This window comes from Piliocolobus tephrosceles, chromosome 7 (assembly GCF_002776525.5).
Source record: "Piliocolobus tephrosceles isolate RC106 chromosome 7, ASM277652v3, whole genome shotgun sequence".
Lineage (NCBI taxonomy): Eukaryota > Metazoa > Chordata > Mammalia > Primates > Cercopithecidae > Piliocolobus > Piliocolobus tephrosceles.
In genome coordinates, this window is record NC_045440.1 from 36,805,057 (window position 1) to 36,830,252 (window position 25,196).

Genomic DNA, 25,196 nt, shown 5'->3' on the forward strand with positions numbered 1-25,196 from the left:
TGCAAACAAAACTCCACTATACGTGATCTCTAAAAGCCTCAAGAACCAGCTCACTTTCCTCCTGATGCAAGCTTAGACCCCAGTTCCCTTCCAAACGTGGCTCAGGTATGCTCTGTCCTCTCCCTTTCCCAGAACCATCTCGGGATAATTTTTTTTTTTTTTTTTTTTGAGATGTAGTTTCACTCTTTTGCCCAGGCTGGGGTGAAGTGGTGCAATCTCAGCCCACTGCAACCTCCGTCTCCTGGGTTCAAGCGATTCTCCTGCCTCAGCCTCCTGGGTTGCTGGGATTACAGGTGTGCGCCAACACACCCAGCTAGTTTTTGTATTTTTAGTAGAGATGGGGTTTCACCACGTTGGTCAGGCTGGTCTAAAACGCCTGACCCCGTGATCTGCCTGCCTCGGCCTCTCACAGTGCTGGCATGATCCACCACACCCGGTGGGGATAATCTTTTAAACGGCCTCCCTGGGGCTGCAGCTCAGACTCCCGCTTCCAAGCCGTCATGTGCTTGACATTTTTCTGATCAAAATCTACCCTGTGTACTGAATAAAATTCACATCCCTGCCTCACCTTCAAGACTCCCTGCAATCGGCTTCCACTCTTTCCAGCCAACTCCATTCTCTCTACCAGGGGCTGTCCCCCCCCCCCCCCCCCCCCCCCCCACTCCCCGTCAGGATACTTTCAGCCCCAGCTGCATCCTCCCTGGCATGGCAAAGCTTACTCCATCCGGAGGACTGTCAGCGCCACTCCGGAGTCCTCCTGCCTCAAACTACTCAAAGTCCACCATCCAAAATGTCCAGGGACTGGGCGCAGTGGCTTATGCCTGCAATCCCAGCACTTGGGGAGGCAGGCGGCGGCTCACTTGAGCCCAGGAGTTCAAGACCAGCCTGGGCAACATAGTGAGACCTTGTCTCTACAAAAAAATTTAAAAACTAGCCAGACTTGGTGGCACATGCCTATAGTCCCAGCTACTCGGTGGGCTGAGATAGGACTGCTTAAGCCCAGGAGTTGGAGGCTACAGTGAGCTATGATCACGCCACTGGGCGATAAAGACCCTTTTTTTTTTTTTTTTTTTTAAGACAGCGTTGCTTTGTTGCCCAGGCTGGAGTACGGTGGCACAATCTCGGCTTGCTGCAACCTCTGCTTCCCAGGTTCAAGCCATTTTCCCACTTCAGCCTCCGGAGTAGCTGGGACTACAGGCGTATGCCACAATGCCTGGCTTAATTTTGCATTTTAGTAGAGACGGGGTTTCACCATGTTGGCCAGGCTGGCCTCGAACTCCTGACCACCCACCTTGGTCCTTGCATCTTCAGTTAGCAAGTGCTGGGATTACAGGTGTGAGCCACTGCACCCAGCCAGACCCTGTCTTAAAACAAAACAAGAAACTAGGAAGCCTTGTTTACAACGTCTCATCTCTAATTTTCTGTAAAACAGTTACTGTCTGAACCACACAAATTCACACTCAATTACATTCTATTTTGTATTGTTTCTATTTTTTAAAACAGACAGGTAATTCACATGCTGTAATATTCATCCATTTAATGGTTTTTGTATATTCAGAGTTGTGCAATCATTCACCACAATCACACTTTAGAACATTTTTACCATCCCCCACACCTCAAAAAATGCCTGACCCATAGTAGTCACTCCTCCATCCCCTATTCCCAGTCTAAGCAACCACTAATCTGCTTTCTGTCTATAGATTTGGCTATTCTAGATATTTCGTATCAGTGGAATCATACAATATGTGACTTTTGTGACTGGCTTCTTTCACTTATAAATGTGTTCATGCTTCCTCCATGTTATAGCATAGAATCAGCACTTTGTTCCTTTTAATGACCTAATAATATTCCATTGTGTAGATATACCACATTGCAGTCCTCAATTGACAGACATTGGGTATAATGTTTCTTTTTTAAAATAGTAAGTTAAAGTTTCAACATGTTGCCCAGGCTGGTCTTGAACTCCTAGACTCAAGCAATCCATCCACCTGGACCTCCCAAAGTGTTGGGATTACAGGCGTGAGCCACTGAACTCAACCCATATTGCTGCTGCTTTTTTTTCTTTTTAAACAACTGCTAATCAATTTATTAAAATAGTTGACTTTGAGCATCTGCAATGGTGACTTCCACCTCCATTCCTGGCTCAATACTGATGGACGTCAACTGCTTAACAATCTCAGAAGGACTGTGAAAGTCAGTGGGTAGCTGGTGGATTCTCATCTAGAAACGATCCATGACTCTGAACCTTCACCACAAGGAGATTTTCTTAGAGTGAGTCTCGAAGCCTTGGCAGGCATTCAAACTGATCCCTTCACCTTGACATTCTTTTCCTTTCCTCCTCTGAATCAAGTCAGCACACACTTTCTCCAGGGATTTTATGCTGTGGCTCATTAGAGGGATTCAAATTTGGTGAATGGTCACCTCCAGCTTCACAGGTGATTTTGGTATCTTTAAAAGCCATGGCTGCAGTGCGACTTCCTGACTGACTTGTTCAGAACAGCGGTGAGTGAGGAGCAGGAGCGGGTGGACTGCAACTCCACACCACCTACGACTGCATCTTTCTCGAAGAGCTGTATTGCTTCTTTTTTTTTTTTTTTGAGACAGAATTTCACTCTTGTTGCCCAGGCTGGAGTGCAAAGAATGGCGTGATCTCGGCTCACTGCAACCTTTGCCTCCTGGGTAGAAGCAATTCTCTTGCCTCAGCCTCCCGAGTAGCTGGGATTATTACAGGCACGTGCCACCACGGCCGGCTAATTTTGTATTTTTAGTAGAGATGGGGTTTCGCCATGTTGATCAGGCTGGTCTTGAACTCCTGACTTCAGGTGATCCACCTGCCTCAGCCTCCCAAAGTGCTGGGATTACAGACGTGAGCCTCCGTGCCTGGCCTGTATTGCTTCTTTTTATTTTTTTATTTTTATTTTTTGAGACAGAGTCTCGCTCTACCACCCAGGCTGGCGTGCAGTGGCAGGATCTCGGCTCACTGCAAGCTCCGCCTCCAGGGTTCACGCCATTCTCCTGCCTCAGCCTCCTGAGTAGCTGGGACTACAGGCGCCCGCCACCATGCCCGGCTAATTTTTTGTATTTTTAGTAGAGAAGGAGTTTCACCGTGTCAGCCAGGTTGGTCTCGATCTCCTGACCTCGTGATCCGCCCGCCTCGGCCTCCTAAAGTGCCGGGATTACAGGCATGAGCCACCGCACCCGGCCTGTATTGCTTCTTAATTGCCCAAAATGTCCAAGTCTCTCCTAGGAATTAGCAAGCAATTCAGCACAGGCGTACCTGTTATATTTTTCCCACAGTGCCTAACAAGGTCAAAAAACCCAGAGACTACTCAATAGGTCCAGAACTGAATCTAGCATCTGGCAAAAGATAATTTTCAGAGGAACCAAAAATCAGCCTAACCTCGGGTTCTAGCGGCTTTTTTCCATGGCTAGGAGGGCTCTTGGTGTGTGTCAGGTTCTCCGTTTACAAAGCAGGGATGATGCCACTTTCTTATAGGAGGAGATGGAACCAACTGCTTGTATGCTTTCCAGGCCCTGCTTGACCGCGTCACACTACCCTGTCCAGTGGCCCTGACCTCGGGGAATTCTATGTAAGGTGGCTGATTTGGGGGCATGACTGCTCACTAGCACCCTGCAATTACCAGTCAGTACTTTCCATTGGCTTTTGGTCTTTCCAGTGTCCTTCACTTAGGTCGTCATTAGAAAGGTTCCTGCCTCTTCAGCTCCAGTTGCCCTGAGTCAACTCAGGTTCTCTGGTCAAGAACAACAGGCCAGGGTGTCCATTAGCAAGAGGACTGGCCAAGAAGACTTTTATTGGACTGGCCAAGAAAGATGAAGAAAAGAAAGCCACTTTATTGTTCAGTCACTTGAAACCAGCATTCCAACTCTTGGAGAACCTGACTGATTGGAATCAGATACAAAGGTTGTCCTCAAAATGCACAATGGGGATGCTGAGAGGAAAGCGGCACCTAAACACTTGCTTTATGCATCTGTTTCCTGAGAGATGAGGTGGGGAGTGGAGGCTGGAGGGCATCTGGTATCTGGATTCCCTGGTGACCTAGCCTGAGGCTGAAAAAGACTGGCCGTTCACTATTACAGGTTCAAGGTGCCATGTGTTAACAATGCATTGTGGACTGGGTGCGGTGGCTCATGCCTGTAATCCCAGCCCTTTGGGAGGCCAAGGTGGGAGGACTGCTTGAGGCTAGGAGTTCAAAACCAGCCCTGGCAACATAGTGAGACCCTGTCTCTGCAAAAAATAAAAAAATCAGCCAGGCATAGTGGTGCATGCCTGTAATCCCCAGGTACTTGGGAGGCAGAGGAAGGAGGATCCCTTGAGTTCAGGAGCTCAAGGCTGCAGGAGCTATAATCTTGCCACCGCACTCCAGCCTAGGCAACAGAGACCCTGTCTCAACAACAAAAAAAAGTGCGTTGTGAAAAAAAAGGTGCCTTATGCTTTGATGCCAACAGAATGGAGTCACTCTTCTCACCAACAGGAGTGGGAAAGTCAGGGTTAGGGTTTGACTTGAACATCATTAGAGGACTCAGGCTGCTGATCTCATTACCACACAGGTTCCTGGGTCAAAGCAGCTGGCAGGTGGACCTTGGGAATTTGTGCAGGCTGCAACCAGTGATCCTTTTAGTGCGAGTGACAGGGATTCATACATCAAACCCACCCTGCTTCTCTAAGGTGTCTCTATCCCCTAAGAAAGAATTAGGAGCCCACCAGAGACCCACACTTTTTGGTAATCCTCAAGGAAGCAGCTAGAAAGGACAGAGGCAGGGGTGGGAGGAGACTTTCCCATGGTGCTTTCAAGTTCAAGGATAATGAGGCCCTACTCATTATCAAGTTCCTTGAACTTTCAAGTTCAAGGATAATGAGTCCCTCTTCCCTTCCTACCTTCCCCCCCAAATACTGCAGGCTTGTAATCCCAACAAGCCAACAGGTACGGCATTTTGCTTCTGGCAGGACTGGACAAAAATCTCCCAGTCATTTAGAAGGCAGTTCTGGGATCTTGGCTCACTGCAACGTCCGTCTCCCAAGTTCAAGTGATTCTCGTGCCTCAGTCCCCTGAGTAGCTGGGACTACAGACGAGCGCCACCACACCCGGCTAATTTTCTATTTTCAGTAGAGATGGGGTTTTGAACTGGCCAGGCTGGTCTTGAACTCCTGACCTTAAGTGATCCGCCCACCTCGGCCTCCCAGTTCTTGATTCTAAATCTGTGTCTTCCACCAGTCATGGGCTCTATAAAAGGTGAAGGAATGGAACCATGAGAGGCCCAAACCCATACAAACCTTGCTCTTCTTATGAGAAGATGAGACCCCAGTTCTCAAAAATCCAAGAAGACAGGGAACTTTCTTCAACATAGCTACCATTAGGTGACTCTGGGAGCCCTTGTCACTGTGCAAGGAGAAATGGGTGAAACAAAGGTCCAGAAGGCATATGTCTTGCCCTAACAGGGGGGCTAAGATGTGCATAGCACCTTCATATGGATGAAGATTTTATATTGCAACATGAGACTAATGGAGAATGTGAAGACCAAGTACAGGCAGGTCCAGCACTGGCTCTGACGTCATGAAACATAAAGAAAAGTATCAGCAGTGAGAGTAGAGTTTGGACAAAATGACAGGGAAGGGAGAGGGGAGGATTTAGATGAGAGGTGAAATGTCTGGGGGGGAACACAAGAGAATGAAGTGCTTACAGGTATGGCTGTGCCCTGGTCTGAGGGGCAGTGGGAGATAAGGCCAGGCTATACAGCCAGCCAGGAACAGAAGGTTCATGGGAGAATAACAAATAATGATTTCAATTTGTAAGCTGAGGGATAGAACAGAGCCACCAAAGATATCCCAGGGAACACACCTCTCTGCAGAGACTATGAATGCAGGGCATTCATGCCACATGGACAAACACACCTGAAAATGTATTTTGAAATACCACTTCACCAGCCTGGTCCCATAGCAGCCACTCTGGTCTGGAAGTTATCCATCCCCAAACCCCACAACTTAACAGGAACCCAGTGAAGAATAACAACATATTTACATAGCACTTTGCAATTTACCATGTGCCTTCCCATATATTATCTAGGGATCCATAAACATCTGAGTAAACAGCAGTACTACTACTGGCCAGTATTTCCAGCATGCTCACTGTATCCCATAGGCTGCACAAAGCTTCTAACACAGACCCTCCCATTTCATCCTCATAGGAACCTTATGAGGTTGATCCTACTATGATTTCTATCCCACAGATGCGGAGGCTTACTACATACCAGCATAGTTCTCAGCATGCGTTAACTTAGAATCTTGTGAAGTATTTAACTTAGAATCTTGTGAAGAAAGAGCTAGAATTATTAGTATTATTATTTTTATTATACTTTAAGTTCTAGGGTACATGTGCACAACATGCAGGTTTGTTATATATGTATACATGTGCCATGTTGGTGTGCTGCACCCATTAACTCCTCATTTACATTAGGTGTATCTCCTAATGCTATCCCTTCTCCCTCCCCCTCGTTATCTTCAGGACTGGTGGCTCACGCCTATAATCCTAGCCCTTTGGGAGGCCGAGGTGGGTGGATCACCTGAGGTCAGGAGTTTGAGACCAGCCTGGCCGACATGGTGAAACCCTATTTCTACTAAAAATACAAAAAATCAGCCAGGCGTGGTGGTGCATGCCTGTAATTGCAGCTACTTGGGAGGCTGAGGCAGGAGAATCGCTTGAACCTGGGAGGCGGAGGTTGCAGTGAACCGAAATCACACCACTGCACTCCAGCCTGGGCGACAGACTCAGACTCCGTCTCAAAAAAAAAAGGAATTATTATCTTCAGAGGGGAAACTGGGGCACAGAAAGATTTGGGATTTGTCCAAGATGGCCCAGCTAGGTTGTTAAGTGGCAGAGCTGGGATTCAAACATAGGGAGCCTGGTTCTCCAGAATCCACATACATCCAGAGTCCAGCTTTACTGCTTTGCAAGGTAGCCTCAACCTTCACAGTGTCTTGACGTCCCCAGGTGAGGAAGCCCTTCTGGCTCAGCTCTTTGCTTCTATCTAATGGCACCCCTGCATCCTACCTCCTCCCGTGAGATTCTGAAGTTGGTTGCTTTGGCCTTATCCTCCCCTCCTTCCCTCATTTCCTCAAGCCCATAGCTCATATCAATCATTACCTTACAGTTCAGTGCTTTTAATTATACAATGCACTCTCCTGCCTCTGCCAGTCCAGCAGGCTGGGCTGTCCAAATGTGGCAGGTGAGAAAATGGGGGAGGTGTTCGTTGTGATTGCGGCAGACTCAAGACCAGTAACAATGCCCCATTTTGGCATTGCACTTAATATTTCATAGGGCCTGCTTCTTCATGTACAGGTGACTTGTGTTCCTTCCCATTTAAACAGGGAAAAACGGAGCTTAAGAGATGGCTCCCAAGCCGGGCACGGTGGCTCAAGCCCGTAATCCCAGCACTTTGGGAGGCCAAGACGGGCGGATCACGAGGTCAGGAGATCGAGACCATCCTGGCTAACATGGTGAAACCCTGTCTCTGCTAAAAAAGACAAAAAACTAGCCGGGCGAGGTGACGGGCGCCTGTAGTCCCAGCTACTCGGGAGGCTGAGGCAGGAGAATGGCGTAAACCCAGGAGGCGGAGCTTGCAGTGAGCTGAGATCCGGCCACTGCACTCCAGCCTGGGCGACAGAGCGAGACTCCGTCTCAAAAAAAAAAAAAAAAAAAAAAAAAAAGAGATGGCTCCCAAAGTCACAAAACAAGGACAAGCTCTAGAGGCTGCATCTGCTGGGTCCTGGCCCCTCCAATGTGTACAGCTTCTCTCCCAGGGCTCAGTCCAACGAACACTGTCACAGCACACAGGGTGATGAGGGGTGGCCCACTCCAGGTCTGTGCCACTCTACCTGGACCACAGGAGACAGCACCCTGCCTCCCTGTCCTCAGCTCAATCCCCAGCAGTCACCTGACACCCTCTCTCTTCTCGAGCCCCTCACCCTTGATTACAGCTTACAGCTGATGACCCCTGATGACCCAGTGAGAAGATTAAGAACACGAGGCAAAAGAGCTGGTCCGCCCTCCCTCTTGGGCCACATCCTCAGGACTGCACAGGGCTCACACGGGTCCCGGCTTTTAAGCCCTGACTGCTCCAGACCTGACTGCTGCCTCCTGTCCGCCCCCCAACTCAAACACTCCATGACAGTCCCAGCTGGTCTGGAGCCTCTCAACCACCTCCTCTCCCACCCTCGTTCAGCCACTACCCCAGTTCCACCTCCCCAGTGGAGCCAACATCCTCACTGCTCCTTTGATTTTCCTTTTCCTCTCCTACAGGCCTTTATCCTTCTCTCTCTCTCCAACAAGCAATCATCTCCATCACTTTCCTAGGCCTTAAAACTCACTCTTCTGAGACTGGCCAAACTGCATTCTCCACCTCTCCCCAACATGAATGTGCCTTCCCCTAGAGCTGAAAATGTTCATGGCTATGTCTTGCACTTAGTCATGTTGCTGGGGTGCTGGGCTGATGGTAGGTATTTGTCTTACCTACTCTGTGTTCTACACTCCAAAGGGCTTAGGGCTTAGATAACTGACCCCCAACAAAATCCAGGTATCCTCCATTAGCATGATGTCTCAGGGAGGGTAGCAATTTCTATCATCCCTATTCCATCTTTTTGATTTCTGGATTTCTGGGTTAAAAAAATTAGAGAGAAAGGCTAAACTCGCCAGCAACACAGGGAAAACTGGTGGTCCAGAAATGTTTACAGTCTTGGTATAAACTCCCCAGAGATAAATGAGGGGGCAATTGTGGGTGGGGGAGCAACTCGGGGTGGCTTTGAAAGCAACTTAAAAGGAGCACAGAACAGCGCAGCAGGACTCCAGGGGCCCTCTGCAGAGGTTTTTTTATTACATTATTTTGGCTTTGAAATGGAACTGAAAACTTACCTTCGGCTGGCAGGACCCGGCCAGAGTGCAGAAGCGTCTCACTGGCTCACAGCTACCACCCTACGACGGTTTGGGTGGAGGAAGCCCAAAAAATACGTATTTCCCTCAACTCTCGGATCCCCAAATAGAAGGAGAGCTGCAAAAATGGGGTGCACAGGTATGTATGGAAGGAGAGCCAGGAGCACCAAATCAATTAGCAGGGCCTGACACCCAGGGCCAGCAGCGTCCACCAGCCTCCCGACCCAGGGGATTTGGAGAAGCACTTTTTTTTTTTTTTTTTTTTTTAAATTGAAGAAAGTGAAAAGAGTAAGAAGGGACATTTTGCATGCAAATGGGCCACTGCCAGAAGAGCCCATTAAAATGTAAAAACTCTACATTCAGCCTGACAAAACGGTGCAAACTGCTGTGTTTGCCAGAGGGCCAGCAATAAAGCTCACAACAAAGGGGCCGGGGGACAATGGCGGGCTGAATGGCCTCTGCCAGCAGGTCCCCCTGCGCGTTGCCATGGGGACCCCACCGGGGCTTACTAAAGGTATTTCCTGAGGAGAAAGGCAGAGCACACAGGCCCAGGCAGCCCGGCTAATCCTGACAGGAAGCCATGGCCATTCAGCAGCCCAGGGGCTTGGGGCCCGGAGTTTTGTTTTGTTTTTATTAAAAAAAGATTTCGGCCTTTTGTGTGTCCCACCTCGTCACTGTAATTTAGTGCTGAGCCGCCTGCACTGGCCAAAGCCACAGCCAGGACCCTGCACCCGCCCCAAGACCCCCCAAAAACAGATCCCCCTGAGCTGGGCAGCAAGACACGCGTAGAATCCCACTTGGGAATCCCAGGCGGAAAGCGCTCTTGGCCTGAGAGTTGTGTGTGGATCTTAAAAGACAGAGGGACTCTGGGTGCCGTAAGGGATAACACAGCCTCAGAACTGAGTTTGGGGCTCAAGCTTCTATGCACGGGTTCATCTGATGCCTCCTGCAAATCTGTACTTTTTTCCCCTAGGGATTTTGCCACCTTTCTCCAATCGGCACCAGTGTCCCCCACCTCCTCCCTACCTCTCACAAGGGGGAGTTCACTCCCTTGTTGGGAGAAGGACTGTAATTAAGTGATTAACAAAGGAATGCACCCAAGAGTTGTCTTAAAAGAAATTTCCCTCCCTCCTCCCTCCTTCCTCTCTCCCCAACAAAAGTTCTCACCCCATTGTTTACTGATATTAAGGACACAGCTGTACAGAAAACTCTTACTACACCCATTCGCTCAACCTATTCCCAATACACTTTGCTTCTCTCCCTCCTATCTAAACAGGAAGAAAGCATTGCTCTGGAAAGAGGGAAGTTCACTCACTCATCCAAGAAGAGCAAAGGTAGATGCCCTGTGGCTATGGGGGAGGGCCGTCCAAGCTTACAGTTCCTATAAGTTTGTGTTACCATTTCACATTTGGCACCAGAATCCAGCCTTGGCAGATTCAGGGAAGGGAGCCAAGGACACAGCTGGCGGTGGAGACAGAAACTCCTGTGTGACAACTGCCCCCTAGGACACAGTTTAGGGTCAATTAACATTTCCTGAACAACTAGCAAATGGAAAGAGCCATCCCCAATGAAGACTGAAAAATGAGAGGCTCAACTCATCCAGTATGACTTGAACTCAAGTCTATCAGTGTTTGCAAAGCCCATGCTGTTGCATCTAGACCTCCACCCAGAAACATGTTTTGGGCCTGGCATTTTAATAGAAACATAGAGAGGAAAACATACTATTTCGGAGGCATTAAGACTATGACTGGCAACTGCCCTGGATACCTTGGGAAGCTTCTAAGGCCATATTGGGTGGGTCCTATCTTGGGAAAAAAAGTTGGGGCATCTGCACAATGATAGAAAGCTCCCAGGTTCTGGTAAGGACCACTTAGGTGGACTGTAAGTTGGGGAGATCTAAACACTCAGGTTGGGGGAGGGGTTTCTCCTGCCTTTATTATAATATAAATCACATCCTAAACTCCAAGTAAAATTTAACTCGTCATCACCTGTGACAGTGCATAAGAACATCTTCCACCAAGTTGTTAGCTAGAGTGTTGTGTGTGTGTGTGTGTGTGTGTGTGTGTGTGTGTGTGTGTAGGGGTCCCACTGCTGGAGGGGAGCTCAGACCCTCCCACCACTGGCCCAGTGCCCAGGCCTCCCAGCCATGTGTCTGCAGCTGCGACCTGTCATGCACTTCCTGGTCTGGGTTCTGTAATGGAAAGATCATTAACAGTGGGGGAGGGTGGAAAGATGAATCAAAGGGGAAGAGGTAACCCTGCAGCTCCCACTCTCCACTGAGCTCTGACCTTAAAGTTCGGTCAGGTTCCTTAAAGAAAAGAATGTATCGTCCGCCCCCTACCTCTCCCAGCTGGGGCCTCTTGAACAACCTCCCCTCCCTCAAACTCAGCAGAAATTGTATGGGGAAGGAAACGCCAGCAGCTAGGCAGGGAAAACTTGCCGCTCCCTAAACTTGCTGATGAATTAGTAGAGGCTTCAGCTGTTTCAGGATGTGTCTTCTGGTCCCCCAAGCCTGCCATGGGTGCTTGAGCTCACAGTTCACCTGGAATCTCAGCTCCCCAAGTGCCTGCCATCTCCCGCAATCCCGTCTCATCCCTGCAATGGTGGGGCTGGATCACAGCCTCTCCAGGGTGGAGAAAGGAATGGGCTTCATAAAGTTACTTTTTTTCCCCACCGTAAAGAAATTCCCTCATGGTTTTACACGATGAGACTAAAGACAATAAAACATCCTTTGAAAATGAAAAGGTGTGGAACAGTGGTTACCAGGGGGCTGGAAGAGGGGAGAAGAGGGAGTTAGCGTTGAACAGGTAGGGTGTCGGGGAAGGTGAAATGGATGGTGGTGATGGCTACACAATGTGAATAAACTTAATGCCACAGAACTCTACACTTAAAAATGGTGAAAATGCACCACAAAGAAATGATAAATATTTAAAGTGATGGATACAATACAGCAATTACCATGATTTGGTTGTTACATAATGTGTGCGTGGATCAAAACATCATACTGCACCAGACAATTATACATAACCATTACACGTCAATTACAAATTTAAAAATTGGTTGGGCACGGTGGCTCACACCTCTAACTCCAAAACTTTGGGAGGCTGAGGTGGGAGGATTGCTTGAGTCCAGGAGTTCAGCCTGAGCAACAAAGTGACACCTCAGATCAGCCTGAGCAACAAAGTGACACCTCAGATCAGCCTGAGCAACAAAGTGACACCTCATCTCTACAAAAAAAAAAATGAACAAAATTAGCCAGGCATGGTGGTGTGCACCTGTAGTCCCAGCTACATGAGAGGCTGAGGTGGGAGGACCTCTTGAGCCTGGGAGGTTGAGGTTGCAGTGAGCTGAGATAGCAACACTGCACTCTAGCCTGGGTGACAAAGTGAGACTGTGTCTCAAAAAAAATACATAATCAATTAACTTAAAAAAAAATAAAAAGTTAAAATGGCTAATTTTATGTTACATATATTTTACCACAATAAAAGAATCAGATGGCGCTGGGCTGGGTGGCTCACGCCTGTAATCCCAGCACTTTGGGAGGCCAAGGCGGGCGAACACCTGAGGTCGGGAGTTCGAGACCAGCCTGACCGACACAGAGAAACCCCGTGTCTACTAAAAACACAAAATGAGCCAGGCGTGGCGGCGAATGCCTGTCATCCCACCTACTTAGGAGGCTGAGGTAGGACAATGGCTTGAACTTAGGAGGTGGAGGTTGCAGTGAACTGAGGTCACGCCATTGCACTCCAGCCTGGGCAACAAGAACGCAACTCTGTCTCAAAACAGAAAAAAAAAGAATCAGATGGTAATGGTAGTAGGCAGCATTAGTTTATTAAAAACGTTCTTACTTGGCATAAAAGTTGATGATCCTTTGTTGGTTCCAAAAATTTGGGGGGAAATTTTACTGGTCTATGAAATCTAAAAATCTGGGACCACTGGTCTGTTCCACGAATTTCCAGGAGAGCATGGACCCAGAGACTGCTTCATTCCTATCCCATCCATCCACACACCACACATTCATCCTTCAGGCTCACTTTTATGCACACAACATGAACGTTGAGCATTCAGTACTCTCAGTTTTAAGAAATTAAAAACATGGTTTGGGTTTTTGTTTTTTCTTTTTTTTTTTTTTTTTCCTTTGAGACAGGGTCTCACCCTGTAGCCCAGGCTAAAGAACAGTGGCACAATTTCAGCTCACTGCAGCCTTCACCTGCCTGAGTCAAGTGACCCTCCCACCACAGTCCCCCAAGCAGCTGGGAGTATAGGCATGTGCCACCATGCCTGGCTAATTTGTTTGTAGATACAGGGTTTTACCATGTTGGCCAGGCTGGTCTTGAACTCCTGACGTCAGCTGATCCACTCGCCTGGGCCTCCAAAAGTGCTGGGATTACTGGCATGAGCCACTGTGCCCAGTCAATTTAGGGATTTTTCTACCTGAGAGTACATGGCTCTGTGGTAGCCAGGAAGCTAAAGCCTAGTATCTATGCTCAGGGCTCCAGTGATCCGGAGATCTAGAATAATCCTGGGAAAAGAGCCCTTACTCTCAGCAAAGTCAGTATTCCCCATGTCCTACTAGAAGAGAGAGAGCACACTTTGAAGTCCTTGTAAAACCATTTAGTCCCAAACTCAGCTTGAGTCACAGGTGGTTGTCACTGGCTGGATTCAGCCAGTGACAGCACCTGAAGAAATCACTCAGATGACAGCTGATCACTTACTGTGTGACCTTAGGCAAGTCACCTCCCCTCTCCCTCTCAAGCCTCAGTTTCCTCCACTGGAAAATGAGAAGGCTGACTGACCCTGTCCTAGCCCTAACCAATGTCCCATTTTAGTTGGGTCTTGTGAGATGATAGAGGGGCATCGCTTACTGACATCCCTTCCCGTGCCCACCGTGGGCACAAAGCTCCCTCCAATGTGAGGGAAGTGAAGAGCCCTCAACTGAACTGTCCTTCAGAAAAAACGATTCTTTGTTGGTCTCAGGGCTCCGGCCACCAGCACTTTCAATAAATGCTTCTCCTCTTCATGCCTTCTCCCTGGCCTGGAGTGCTTCTGGAGAATCTAAGGCTGACAGAAAGCCCAGCTATACATGGAGGATTCACTTTAGCGTCATCTTTTGACGGTCACGATATATTATCCCATGAGAACGGTTAGGCAAATAAATTTTTTAAATGCATTGGGAGTTTGGGGGTAGTGAAGAAGGACTAAAATTATAAAATAAACATATGAAAAATATGTTTATAAAATTATGAAATAAACAAATGAAATTAACACTTCATTTTTGGGGGAACAGAGTCTCCGTTGCCCAGGCTGGAGTGCAGTGGCGTGATCTCAGCTCACTGCAACCTCCGCCTCCTGGGTTCAAGTGATTCTCCTGTCTCAGCATCCAGAGTAGCTGGGATTACAGGCACCCGCCACCACGCCCGGCTAATTTTTAAAAAATATTTTTAGTAGAAACACTCACTATGTTGGCCAGGCTGGGCTTGAACTCCTGACCTCAGGTGATCCACCCACCTCAACCTCCCAAAATGCTGGCATTAAAGGTGAGCCACTGTGCCAGGCTGCAACTGACACTTCAAATCATGACTACCCACGTTTTGAATGCCTAACTTCATTCAGTAGTTAGTAACGGAACCTGAATCTTCTAAGGTTCGAAAGCTACTTCCTAAAACCTAAGGAAGATAAACCTTAATTCCAAAAGTAAACTCTGGAGTTTGACACCAGAGGAGCAGAGTTTTCCGAATGCAAAAGGACACTTCTGAAGGGCTGGGGCGCTGATCAGCATTCTAAAGGCCGTGATAATTGACCGAAGGCTGTGGCAGAGAAGGACAACATTCCAGGAAAAGGGTGTCCTTCCTTCCTAGGGAAGCTCTTAGATCACTTCCCCATTCACATCCTTCTCCTCCCCCATGCCTCCAAGACATCTGACTCTCTGGTTCAAGCAATTCTCCTGCCTCATCACCTGCCTCATCACCGTGTTGCCCAGGCTGTTCTCGAACTCCTGAGCTCAGGCAATTAGTCTGCCTTGGCCTCCAAAAGTGCTAGGATTACAGGTGTGAGCCAACACCCCTGGCCTAGGTGATCCTCCTGCCTCAGCCTCCCGAGTAGCTGGGATTACAGGCGCCCACCACCACGCCCAGGTAATTTTTTGTATTTTTTGTAGAGACGGGGTTTACACCATGTTGCCCAAACAGCTGTTCTGAGCTCACTCTATCTGCCCACCTCGGCTTCCCAAAGTGCTGGGATTACAGGTGTGAGCCACTGCGCCTGGCCCTTCTTCATTACTTAAAAAATACACTAGGCTGGGCATGGTGGCTCACGCCTGTAATCCCAGCACTTTGGGAGGCCAGGGCAGGCAGATCACGAGGTTAGGAGATCGAGACCATCCTGGCTAACACGGTGAAACCCCATCTCTACCAAAAATACAAAAATTTGGCCGGGCGTGGTGGCGGGCACCTGTAGTCTCAGCTACTCTGGAGGCTGAGACAGGAGAATGGCATGAACTCACTCGGAGCTTGCAGTGAGCCGAGATCGCGTCACTGCACTCCAGCCTGGGTGACGAGCGACACTCTGTCTCAAAAAAAAAAAAAAAAATACACTAGTAGCCTCAAAAAAATGTTAAGGCCCCAGCCTCTGAAGCTTTTGATATGTTTACTTCCATCCATCAGAAATTGTTGGATCACAACCATATTAGAAGCAATCTAGTTTATGTGTCCAGGCAATACCCATACCACATATCACACAGTCTAGGCTGTGACCTATGAAGAAAACTCAGGTCTCGGATCTGATACCTTGGGAACCTTCTCCAAGTAGGAGGTCTCTGGCAACAGTGGAAATGGCAGTGTCCACGGGGATTTTGTTACATTGATTATTCTAGGCTAGGGAACTTGTTCATTAAGGCAGCTCACAGACCTGTGACTGATGTGTAACCTCTCTACAGAATGCCACAGGAGACGTTACTGCAAGCAAGCAAACGCGCGCGCACACACACACACACACACACACACCCTGACAAAGGGAGGGGATGCGCAACTCCTGTGAGACAAAGGGGACTGAGCCAGCAATGTTTACACTCAGAAGTTGGTCCACCTGGATTTTGTGGGGAAACCCAATTTGACATAGAAACATAATGAAATACAGTGGAAAAAAAATACTATAGTCAGAACCACCTGAGTTTAAATCCTAGTTCCACCCCTCACCCACTATGTAAACTTAGATAGGTTACTTAACCCCCCAAACCTGTTTACTCATCTGATTATGGTCATAAAACCTATGTCTGTGGAATCATTGTAAAAATGGGAAAATGTCAAGCATGCAGAGTGTGGAGATGATATTTATTATTATTATTACTTTTGAGACAGAGCCTTGCTGTCGCCCAGGATGGAGTGCAGTGGTGCAATCTCAGCTCACTGCAACCTCCACCTCCCAGGTTCAAGCTATTCTCCTGCCTCAGGCTCCTGAGTAGCTGGGATTACAGGTGGCCGCCACCATGACCAGCTAATTTTTGTATTTTTAGTAGAGATGGGTTTCGCCATGTTACCAAGGCTGGTCTCAAACTCCTGACCTCAAGTGATCTGCCTGCCTCGGCCTCCCAAAGTGCTGAGATTACAGGTGTGAGAAACTGCGCCTGGCTGGTATTTATTATTATTTTAAAAGACATTTACTGGTATAATATTTTGGGGGCAATTTGGTATAGTGATGTAATAGTGATATAATCAAAACTTAAAACAAATGGAACTATCCTTGGATACATGGACAGATTTTATTTGTAAGAGTATGTTCTACTGAATGCAAACTATTGAAAATAACCTAAATGCCCAAATGTAGAGAACTGGATCAATTTTGTACACCCACACAATGGAATATTATGTAGTTCCTTCTTAAGCATGATGAAAAATATTCTCTGTATGACTCTAAATGCTGGTATCAGTTACAAAACATCGTATACAGTATAAATCCTAATTCTGAAAAGTCAGGTTTATACAAATGCGAGAAAAAAGTCTAAAATAATAAATTCAGTTAACAGTGATTGCTTTTGAATGATGGAAATACAGGAGTTTTCCTTTTCCTCTTTACAAGTCTGTATTTTCTGAATTTTGAAAGATGAACCCAGATTACCTATCAAAACACCATTTATTTATTTACTTATGTATTTATTTATTTATGTATTTATTTTTGAGATGGAGTTTCGCTCTTTCACCCAGGCTAGAGTGAAGTGGTGCGATCTTGGCTTACTGCAACTTCTGCCTCCCGGGTTCAAGTGATTCTCCTGCTTCAGCCTCCCAAGTAGATGGGATTATAGGTGCGTGCCACCACACCTGGCTAATTTTTGTATTTTTAGTAGAGACAGGGTTTCGCCATGTTGGCCAGTGCTGGGATTACAGGAGTGAGCCACCGCGCCCGGCCTAAACATGAATGTTTTTAAAACAGTAATAAAGATATACTTGCTGACTTTCTAGAACTTTGCTCTAGTGGAGTAAACAGACACATATTAAAAACTCCACATAATGTGAGGCAAAGTATGTGTTAGAATGAAAATTAAAAAGAGGCCAGGTGTGGTGGCTCACGCCTGTAATCCCAGCACTTTGGGAAGCTGAGGCAGGTCAGGAGTTCGAGACCAGCCTGGCCAACATGGCAAAAATCTGTCTCTACAAAACATACAAAAATTAGCTGGGCATGGTGGTAGATGCCTGTAATCCCAGTTTCTTGGGAGGCTGAGGCAGAAGAATTGCTGGAATTTGGGAGGCAGAGGTTGCAGTGAGCCAAGATCACGCCACTGCACTCCAGCCTGAATGACAGAGTGAGACTACATCTCAAAAGGGCATAGTGGTTTATGCCTGCAATCCCAACACTTTAGGAAGCTAAGGCCGGCAGATCGCTTGAGCCCAGGAGGTCGAGGCAGCAGTGAGCCATGATCACTCCACTGCATTCCAGCCTGGGCAACAGAGTGAGACTATGTCTCAGGAAAAAAAAGCGGGGGGAGGAGGGGAGGTGGCCCTTAAGTTAAGCCTTAATCTAAACCCAAAGTAAACCTTAAATTAAGATTTGAGTAGGAATTTTTTTTTTTTTTTTTTTTTTTTTTGGAGACAGAGTCTGGCTCTGTCTCCCAGCCTGGAGTGCAGTGGCCGGATCTCAGCTCACTGCAAGCTCCGCCTCCCGGGTTCCCGCCATTCTCCTGCCTCACCCTCCCGAGTAGCTGGGGCTATAGGCGCCCGCCACGTCGCCGGGCTAGTTTTTTGTGTTTTTTAGTAGAGACGGGGTTTCACCATGTTAGCCAGTATGGTCTCGATCTCCTGACCTCGTGATCCGCCCGTCTCGGCCTCCCAAAGTGCTGGGATTACAGGCTTGAGCCACCGCGCCCAGCCGAGTAGGAATTATAAAAAGTGAAAAGGAAGAAAAGGACAGGAACAGACATTTCCAGCTAAGGGACGAGGATACACAATGTATAAAGTATACGTTGTATTTATAGAAAAAGGAAGAGATTTGCTTGACTAGATGAATGAATAAATGAATGAATGAGTGAGTGAAAAAAAATCAGTGAATGAATGGACCATTAGCCAGAGGCTAGTTTTTGATCCTAGACAAATGTGAGGAAGGCCTAAATTGTGAATTCAATGTTCACTGTTGGTTAACTCTTACAAACCTCGGTGTTGCTGTTTCTGACCTCTTTCCCTGCCCAACCTCATAACCACTAAGTTCACTCTTTGCAGAACTCCTTGACCCTCTCACCCACTTCAGGCTCCATGTGTCTCCATGTCTAGGGCCTGGGAACACAAACGGCACAGCCCCCGCCCCACCATCCTCCTCCTTTTACACAACCCATCCCGGGAGGCTCAGCCATGCCACAGCATGTGAACGAGAAGAGGGCGTGGAGTTTCAAGCTCTGCCAGGGTGGATCTTTCCCAGTGCCTGAAACCAACTACACGGACCCCTCACCCCACAGCCCCTAGTTTGCAGGGCACAAATGCTTTACATGAAGGCAGTGGATACCTCGTTTGGCAAGTGGAAAGGCGAGAACTGTGTGAGCCAAGAAACAGGAGAAGGGAGGGAACTCTGAGGGTAGAAGTTCAATGTCTCTTGGTGCCACACTGGCAATGCTAAGAGGCAACAGGCCCACTATCGGGGAGGAGGGGTTCGGGCAACTGGCCCTGCTACTTGGCTGCCACCAGCTGGAAGTCAGAGCAAATCCCAAGGTAAGAAGTGGCCCAGACTCCAGTAGGCTTCTCCTAGGAGGAAACAGTTTGGGATTTAGCCCAGGCCTTTCAGATCCAGGTAGGGCAGTTAGCTTTCAGCTTAATTATTTAGGGTGCAGTGGGGCTGGGGAGTAGGGCAGGCGGGGAGAAGGGATTGCCTGCAATTTGGTGAAAGAGCCAGGCCCAGGAGAAAGGCCTAGGCCGCCCCATTCAGGAGCCCAGGAGAATGAGAGCAGCTGGACTCCCCGGGTCAACAGGGAAACAGTTGTCTCATTTCCAAGCCTCAGGGAAGGAAGAGGCAAAGGTGGTGTCTACAGGGTGAGCTGGAGCCCCCAGTGGCCCTGGAGGAACAGGCATTGTGAAAACAGGACCAGCTGCTGGTCAGGCTCTCTGACCCCAGACCTCGCCCTCTGGGATAATGACTCCCCAGGACTCACTTCTCCCAGGGCCATCCATCACCGCCCAGACACAAGCCATCACTCACTGCTTCTGCCTGGCCAGGAGCTAACATCCCTCCGTGCTGGGGCCACAGGCTCCCAAAGAATCCCTGACACTGTCTCTCCAGTTCCTGCTGACCTGACTCCAGGTAGTCACAGAAACCAGTGATGGAAACCCTGACAGAGTCTTTGTTTGGGATCCCTCCCTTCCCCCACTGGCAGCAAGATCTCTGGACAGCCATTTGTTCTTCCCTGAGAAATTCCTCCTCCCTGACTTCAGGGAGCGGGCCTGGCAGAGCCAGAGTGGAAAATCAGTGAAGCTAATGGTGTAGCAATGCAGAAGCTGGAGCCAAGAACACAGCCTCGGAGCGGCTCTGCTGCGCTCGCCCCAGCTTGGTCAAGAGGGCCACGTGAGCGTCCTCACATTCTCTCACAGGCCGAGGGTTGGGTCCTCCCTCTCCAGCTCTGAACACTTGCAAACACCCCTTCCAGGCACTGGAGCCACCTCTCCAGGGGAAGCAGGACAGAGCTGATACTCTGGGGAAACCTGTTATGAGCTTAGCACCTTGCAGATTTCTAGAGGCCTAAATCCTCCACCCTTGTTCTCAAGTGGGTCATCTGACATCTAGCCTCCTGGCAGGGGATGAAGAAACTCCTCTTGCCATCCAGTGTGAATGAGAAGCAAACAAGTTCTTCTCATCAGAAGAAATTATGCTGGAGATGGGGTGGGAGTAGGGGAGGGTCCTGCCTGTGTCCCGAGGCAGCCTTAGGACACTGGACCACAGTCCAGTGTAGACACTAGACTACAGGTCTGGTAGCGGAACAGAGGATGTCCCACTACCGAACCTGTAGTACCTATCTGAGACTCTCCCTGCAGCCACGCTGAAATGCACACCCTTTTGGGCCAAAGGCAGCTGGACATGCCCAGGGATGGAGAAGCTGCAAGGGTCCTATGATTTGAGGCTAGGCAACAGCTCTAGACAACACACAGCCTCTCCCCCATAGGTGCAGGTTTCTGCAAAACACAGAGACAAAGCCCCGCTTTGTGGTGCACACAGGGCATCCAGGGGGCTTGAGGCCAGAATGGAAATGTGCGGTTTTTCCATTAAGCGCAACATCTCCCGCCTCTAACAGGCGACCAGACTCCTTCAAATCTGGGTGGGTGGGAGGAGCTGTAAAACTCAGCCCATTAAATCGCTTATGAGCTGCAGGTTTTCTGAGCACGGAGGCAAAAGCAGGGGGCCTGGGGCATTTAACCCACAGTACTGTTGAAAAGGGAGCTGGAACCCCACCCCAACTGCCAGCAGTGGCCTTGCAGTGTGGCACTCACTCACTGGCTTTCCCCACCAAGACTTGACTTACTGCAAAACACAGACAAATGCACCCTCCACAAGCTCAGAATGTTGGTTCTTATCATCTGAAACCGACTTGTCTTTCCAAACAACTCCCTCACCACTCTCAAAGCCTGATCTAAAACAAGCTGAGGCTCTGTAGGATCCCAAACCAAAGGAGGGGAAGGAGAGGGAGAGGGGAGGGAGGCTGGTTTTCCTGGAACCCTTATTAAATCAACTTTCCAAGGACAGCCAGAAACTCCAGGCCCTCCCCAATCCCTCAGGAGCACTTGCAGACTGAGGGGCGTTGGCACTGCGCTCAGTGGGGAGGGGCTCCCAACACACACACACACACACACACAATTAAAATCACAGCAAGGCCATTCAAATGGGGAAAACTCAACGTGTGAACAGGGTTTTGGGTGGTTTGTTCTCACCTTTTGGACAGAGCCCTTAATACACAGATTATAATGTGTTTTTTCTTTTTTTAAAGACAGGGTCTCCTTCTGACACCCAGGATGGAGTGCAGTGGCTTGATTATAGCTCACTGCAGCCTCAACTCCTGGGCTCAAGCAATTCTCCCATCTCAGCCTCCTGAACAGCTAGGACTGCCGACGTGTGCCACGTTACTCAGCTAATTTTTAAAATTTTTAGAGATGGGGTCTTGCTGTGTTGCCCAGGCTGGTCTGGAACTCCCCAGCTCATGCAATCCTTCTGCATCAGCCTCCCATAGTGCTGGGATTACAGGTGTGAGCCACTGTGCTAGGCCTAAGATTTTTTTAAAGACAATAGCAGCATTGGCCAGGCATGGTGGCTCACAGCTGTAATCCCAGCACTGTGGGAAGCCGAGGTGGGTGGATCATGAGGTCAGAAGATCGAGACCATCCTAGCCACCATGGTGAAACCCCGTCTCTACTAAATATACAAAAAAAAAACCTAGCTGGGCATGGTGGCACATGCCTGTAATCCCAGCTACTTGGGAGGCTGAGGCAGAAGAATCGCTTGAACACAGGAGGTGGAGGTTGCGGTGAGCTGAGAATGTGCCACTGCACTCCAGCCGGGCAACAGAGTGAGACTCAGTCTCAAATAAATAAATAAATATTTAAAAATAGCAGCATTATTATTTAATAATCAGCAGGCCCAAGACTATATAATATACTTTACACTTACGAAGTTCCTTACGGCTTACAAAGCATGAAGCCAGATCTCCCCCTAGAACATCCTGGCCACAGCAGTTCTCTGTTCTGTCACAAAGCTCATGAGAGACAGGCTATGTGAAAGCAACGCACTCACACTGAGATGGGGTTTACTCCACCAAATGGAGACCTGGGGCTTGTTCTCCAAGTGCAGTGGCTTTCCATTGCTGTGTCCCATGAAACAACATGCTCCTTGCCATGTGCTGTCTCCCCTGGAGGCCCAAGAAAAGGGACCTACAACTGCCATTCAGTGCTCACAGCCTAGGACCAGGCAGGATCCTATGAGCTCCGCAGACATACTCGTACAGCATTTACAAAGACTTTATGAGTACACATTCATTATCAATATATTTTATAAAAGGGCACAAAGAGGAACTTTCCCAAGAGCCAACAGTCAGTAAGGTGTGGAGCCAAAATCAAAACCAGGGCAGTCCAAGGAAAATGTGTGCCCACAAAGGCTTGCACATGAAGGTTCACAGCAGTTTTATTAACAGCCCAAACTGTTAACCCAAATACAGGTGACCCAACAAATATGGGATGGACCACACAGGGGCATGAGGAAAATGTTTCATCTCTTGATTGGGGTAATAGTTACACAGGGTGTAGACATATATCAAAACACATCAAACTATGCACTTAAAACAGCTGTATTTTGGCCAGGCGCGGTGGCTCAAACCTGTAATCCCAGCACTTTGGGAGGCCGAGACGGGCGGATCACGAGGTCAGGAGATGGAGACCATCCTGGCTAACATGGTGAAACCCCGTCCTACTAAAAAATGCAAAAAACTAGCCAGGCGAGGTGGCAGGCACCTGTAGTCCCAGCTACTTGGGAGGCTGAGGCAGGAGAATGGCGTAAACCCAGGAGGCGGAGCTTGCAGTGAGCTGAGATCCGGCCACTGCACTCCAGCCTGGGCGACAGAGCGAGACTCCGTCTCAAAAAAAAAAACAGTTCTATTTTATAGTGGGTAAGCTATACCTAAATTAAGTTGGTTTGGCCAGGTACGGTGGCTCACACCTATAGTCCCAGCACTTTGGGAAGCTAAGGTGGGTGGATCATTTGAGGTCAGGAGTTCAAGGCCAGCCTGGCCAACATGGCGAAACCCATCTCTACTACAAATATAAAAGTTAGCCAGGCATAGTGGTGAGAACCTGTAATTCCAGCTACTTTGGAGGCTGAGGCAGGAGAATCACTTGAACCCAGGAGGCAGAGGTTGCAGTGAGCCAAGATCATGCCACTGCACTCCATCCAGCCTGGGTAACAGAGCGAAACTCTGTCTCTTTAAGAAAAACAAACAAACAAAACCCACTTTTTTTTAGAGACAGGGTCTTGCTCTGTCACTCAGGGTAGAATGCAGTGGGGCAATTATAGCTCACTATAGCCTCAAACTCCTGGGCACAAGTGATCCTTTTGCCTCAGCCTCCCAAAGAGCTGGTACTACTGGCGTGTACCACCATATTCAGTTAACTTTTTTATTTTTTATAAAGATGAGGTCTTGCTATGTTGCCCAGGCTGATCTTAAACTCCTGGGCTCAAGTGATCCTCCCGCCTCTGCCTCCCAAGGTACTGGGATTACAGGTCGGAGCCACTGTGCCTTTGCCAGTTAAGTTGATTTTTAAAAAATGGTCATTTAATGTCAGTCTTCCTGGGTACATGGCCTCCTAAGAGCCCCATCCACCTCTCTTCCTCCCTTTCTTCTGTTCACAGGGCCAGTACTTTATGCTCATCAAGACCTTCAGCCACCAGGTTCCAGCCTCCACCCTGCCCCAGCAGCTTCCGTGACACCGCCCTCCTCTACTAGCACCCTCACTCTGGTCCTAAAGTTCCTTGTACTCATCCCAGCGGCCAGGCCCGAGACCCGTATATCCCTTCTTGGGCTGCAAAAAAAAGAAAGTACTTTAAGATCCATCATAAATTCACATTCTCAAACCTCAATCAGGTCCTCGTTGCACTTCGACTCCTTTATTGCTGTCTACAATTTGCGGATTCAAATCTCAACTCCCCTCAAACCTCCCTTTACACTCTCATCTTAGTCTCCAGTTGCCCAGAGTTGACACTCAACCTACTTAAACCCACAGATGCTATTGCTGTAGTGTCTTTACTACTTTTTCCTTCCTTTTCCATTTCCCAGTCCCCATCCTGGTCAGTACCTGCACTTCCTCTAGCCAGAAACTCAAAATAACCTTCAACCTCGTCCTTCTGGCAGCAGTGGTGGCAGCAGTAACAACTACTAACACCTTACATGGAAGTGCTTCATCTGGATTATCCCACTTAACCCTTTATTATTTATCTCCGTTTTACAGATGAGCAAACTGCGGCGTACCATGTTTGAGTACTTTGTTGAAGTAAATAATGCAGCTATCAAGTGGCAGAGCAGGGTGCAAACACAGGTGCACCTCACTCTTTCCCCCAGTCATCCACACTGAGCTGCCAAATTAACTTTCTGAAAGCCGATTGTGACATTACTTGCTCAAAACTTTTCAAGTGGCCAGGCACGGTGGCTCAAGCCTGTAATCCCAGCACTTTGGGAGGCCGAGATGGGCGGATCACAAGGTCAGGAGATCGAGACCATCCTGGCTAACAGGGTGAAACCCCGTCTCTACTAAAAAAGTACAAAAAACTAGCCGGGCGAGGTAGCGGGCTCCTGTAGTCCCAGCTACTCAGGAGGCTGAGGCAGGAGAATGGTGTGAACCCGGGAGGCGGAGCTTGCAGTGAGCTGAGATCCGGCCACTGCACTCCAGCCTGGGTGACAGAGCGAGACTTCGTCTCAAAAAAAAAAAAAAAAAAAAACTTTTCAAGTTTCCCAACATCTACCCGTTTAAGTCTAGTTTTCTTTTCTTTTTTTGTGAGACAGAGTCTCACTCTGTCACCCAGGCTGAACTGAAGTGGCATGATCATGGCTCACTGCAACCTCCACCTCCCAGGTTCAAGTGATCTTCCCACCTCAGCCTCCCTAGTAGCTGGACTACAGGCATATGCCACCACGTCTGGCTAATTTTCCTATTTTTTTTAGACACAGGGTCTCACTATGTTGCCCAGGTTGGTCTCAAACTTCTTGGCTCAAGCAATCCTCCTGCCTTGGCTTCCCAAAGTGTTGGGATTACC

The 25,196-nt window shown here is 48.5% G+C and overlaps 1 protein-coding gene across 5 annotated transcripts in view; it reads right to left on the reverse strand.

The window, feature by feature from the left end:
- Nucleotides 1-25,196, reverse strand: part of FGFR1 (fibroblast growth factor receptor 1) — a 61,391-nt gene that overhangs the window by 21,773 nt on the left and 14,422 nt on the right. Inside the window, exon 3 of one of the 5 annotated variants that reach the window (XM_023214533.2) lies at nt 8,925-8,984. The exons of the other annotated variants lie outside the window; for them this stretch is intronic. The gene's annotated coding sequence lies outside the window, so the exon portion shown is untranslated. The remainder of the gene's footprint in view (nt 1-8,924; nt 8,985-25,196) is intronic. 5 annotated transcript variants of the gene reach the window in all.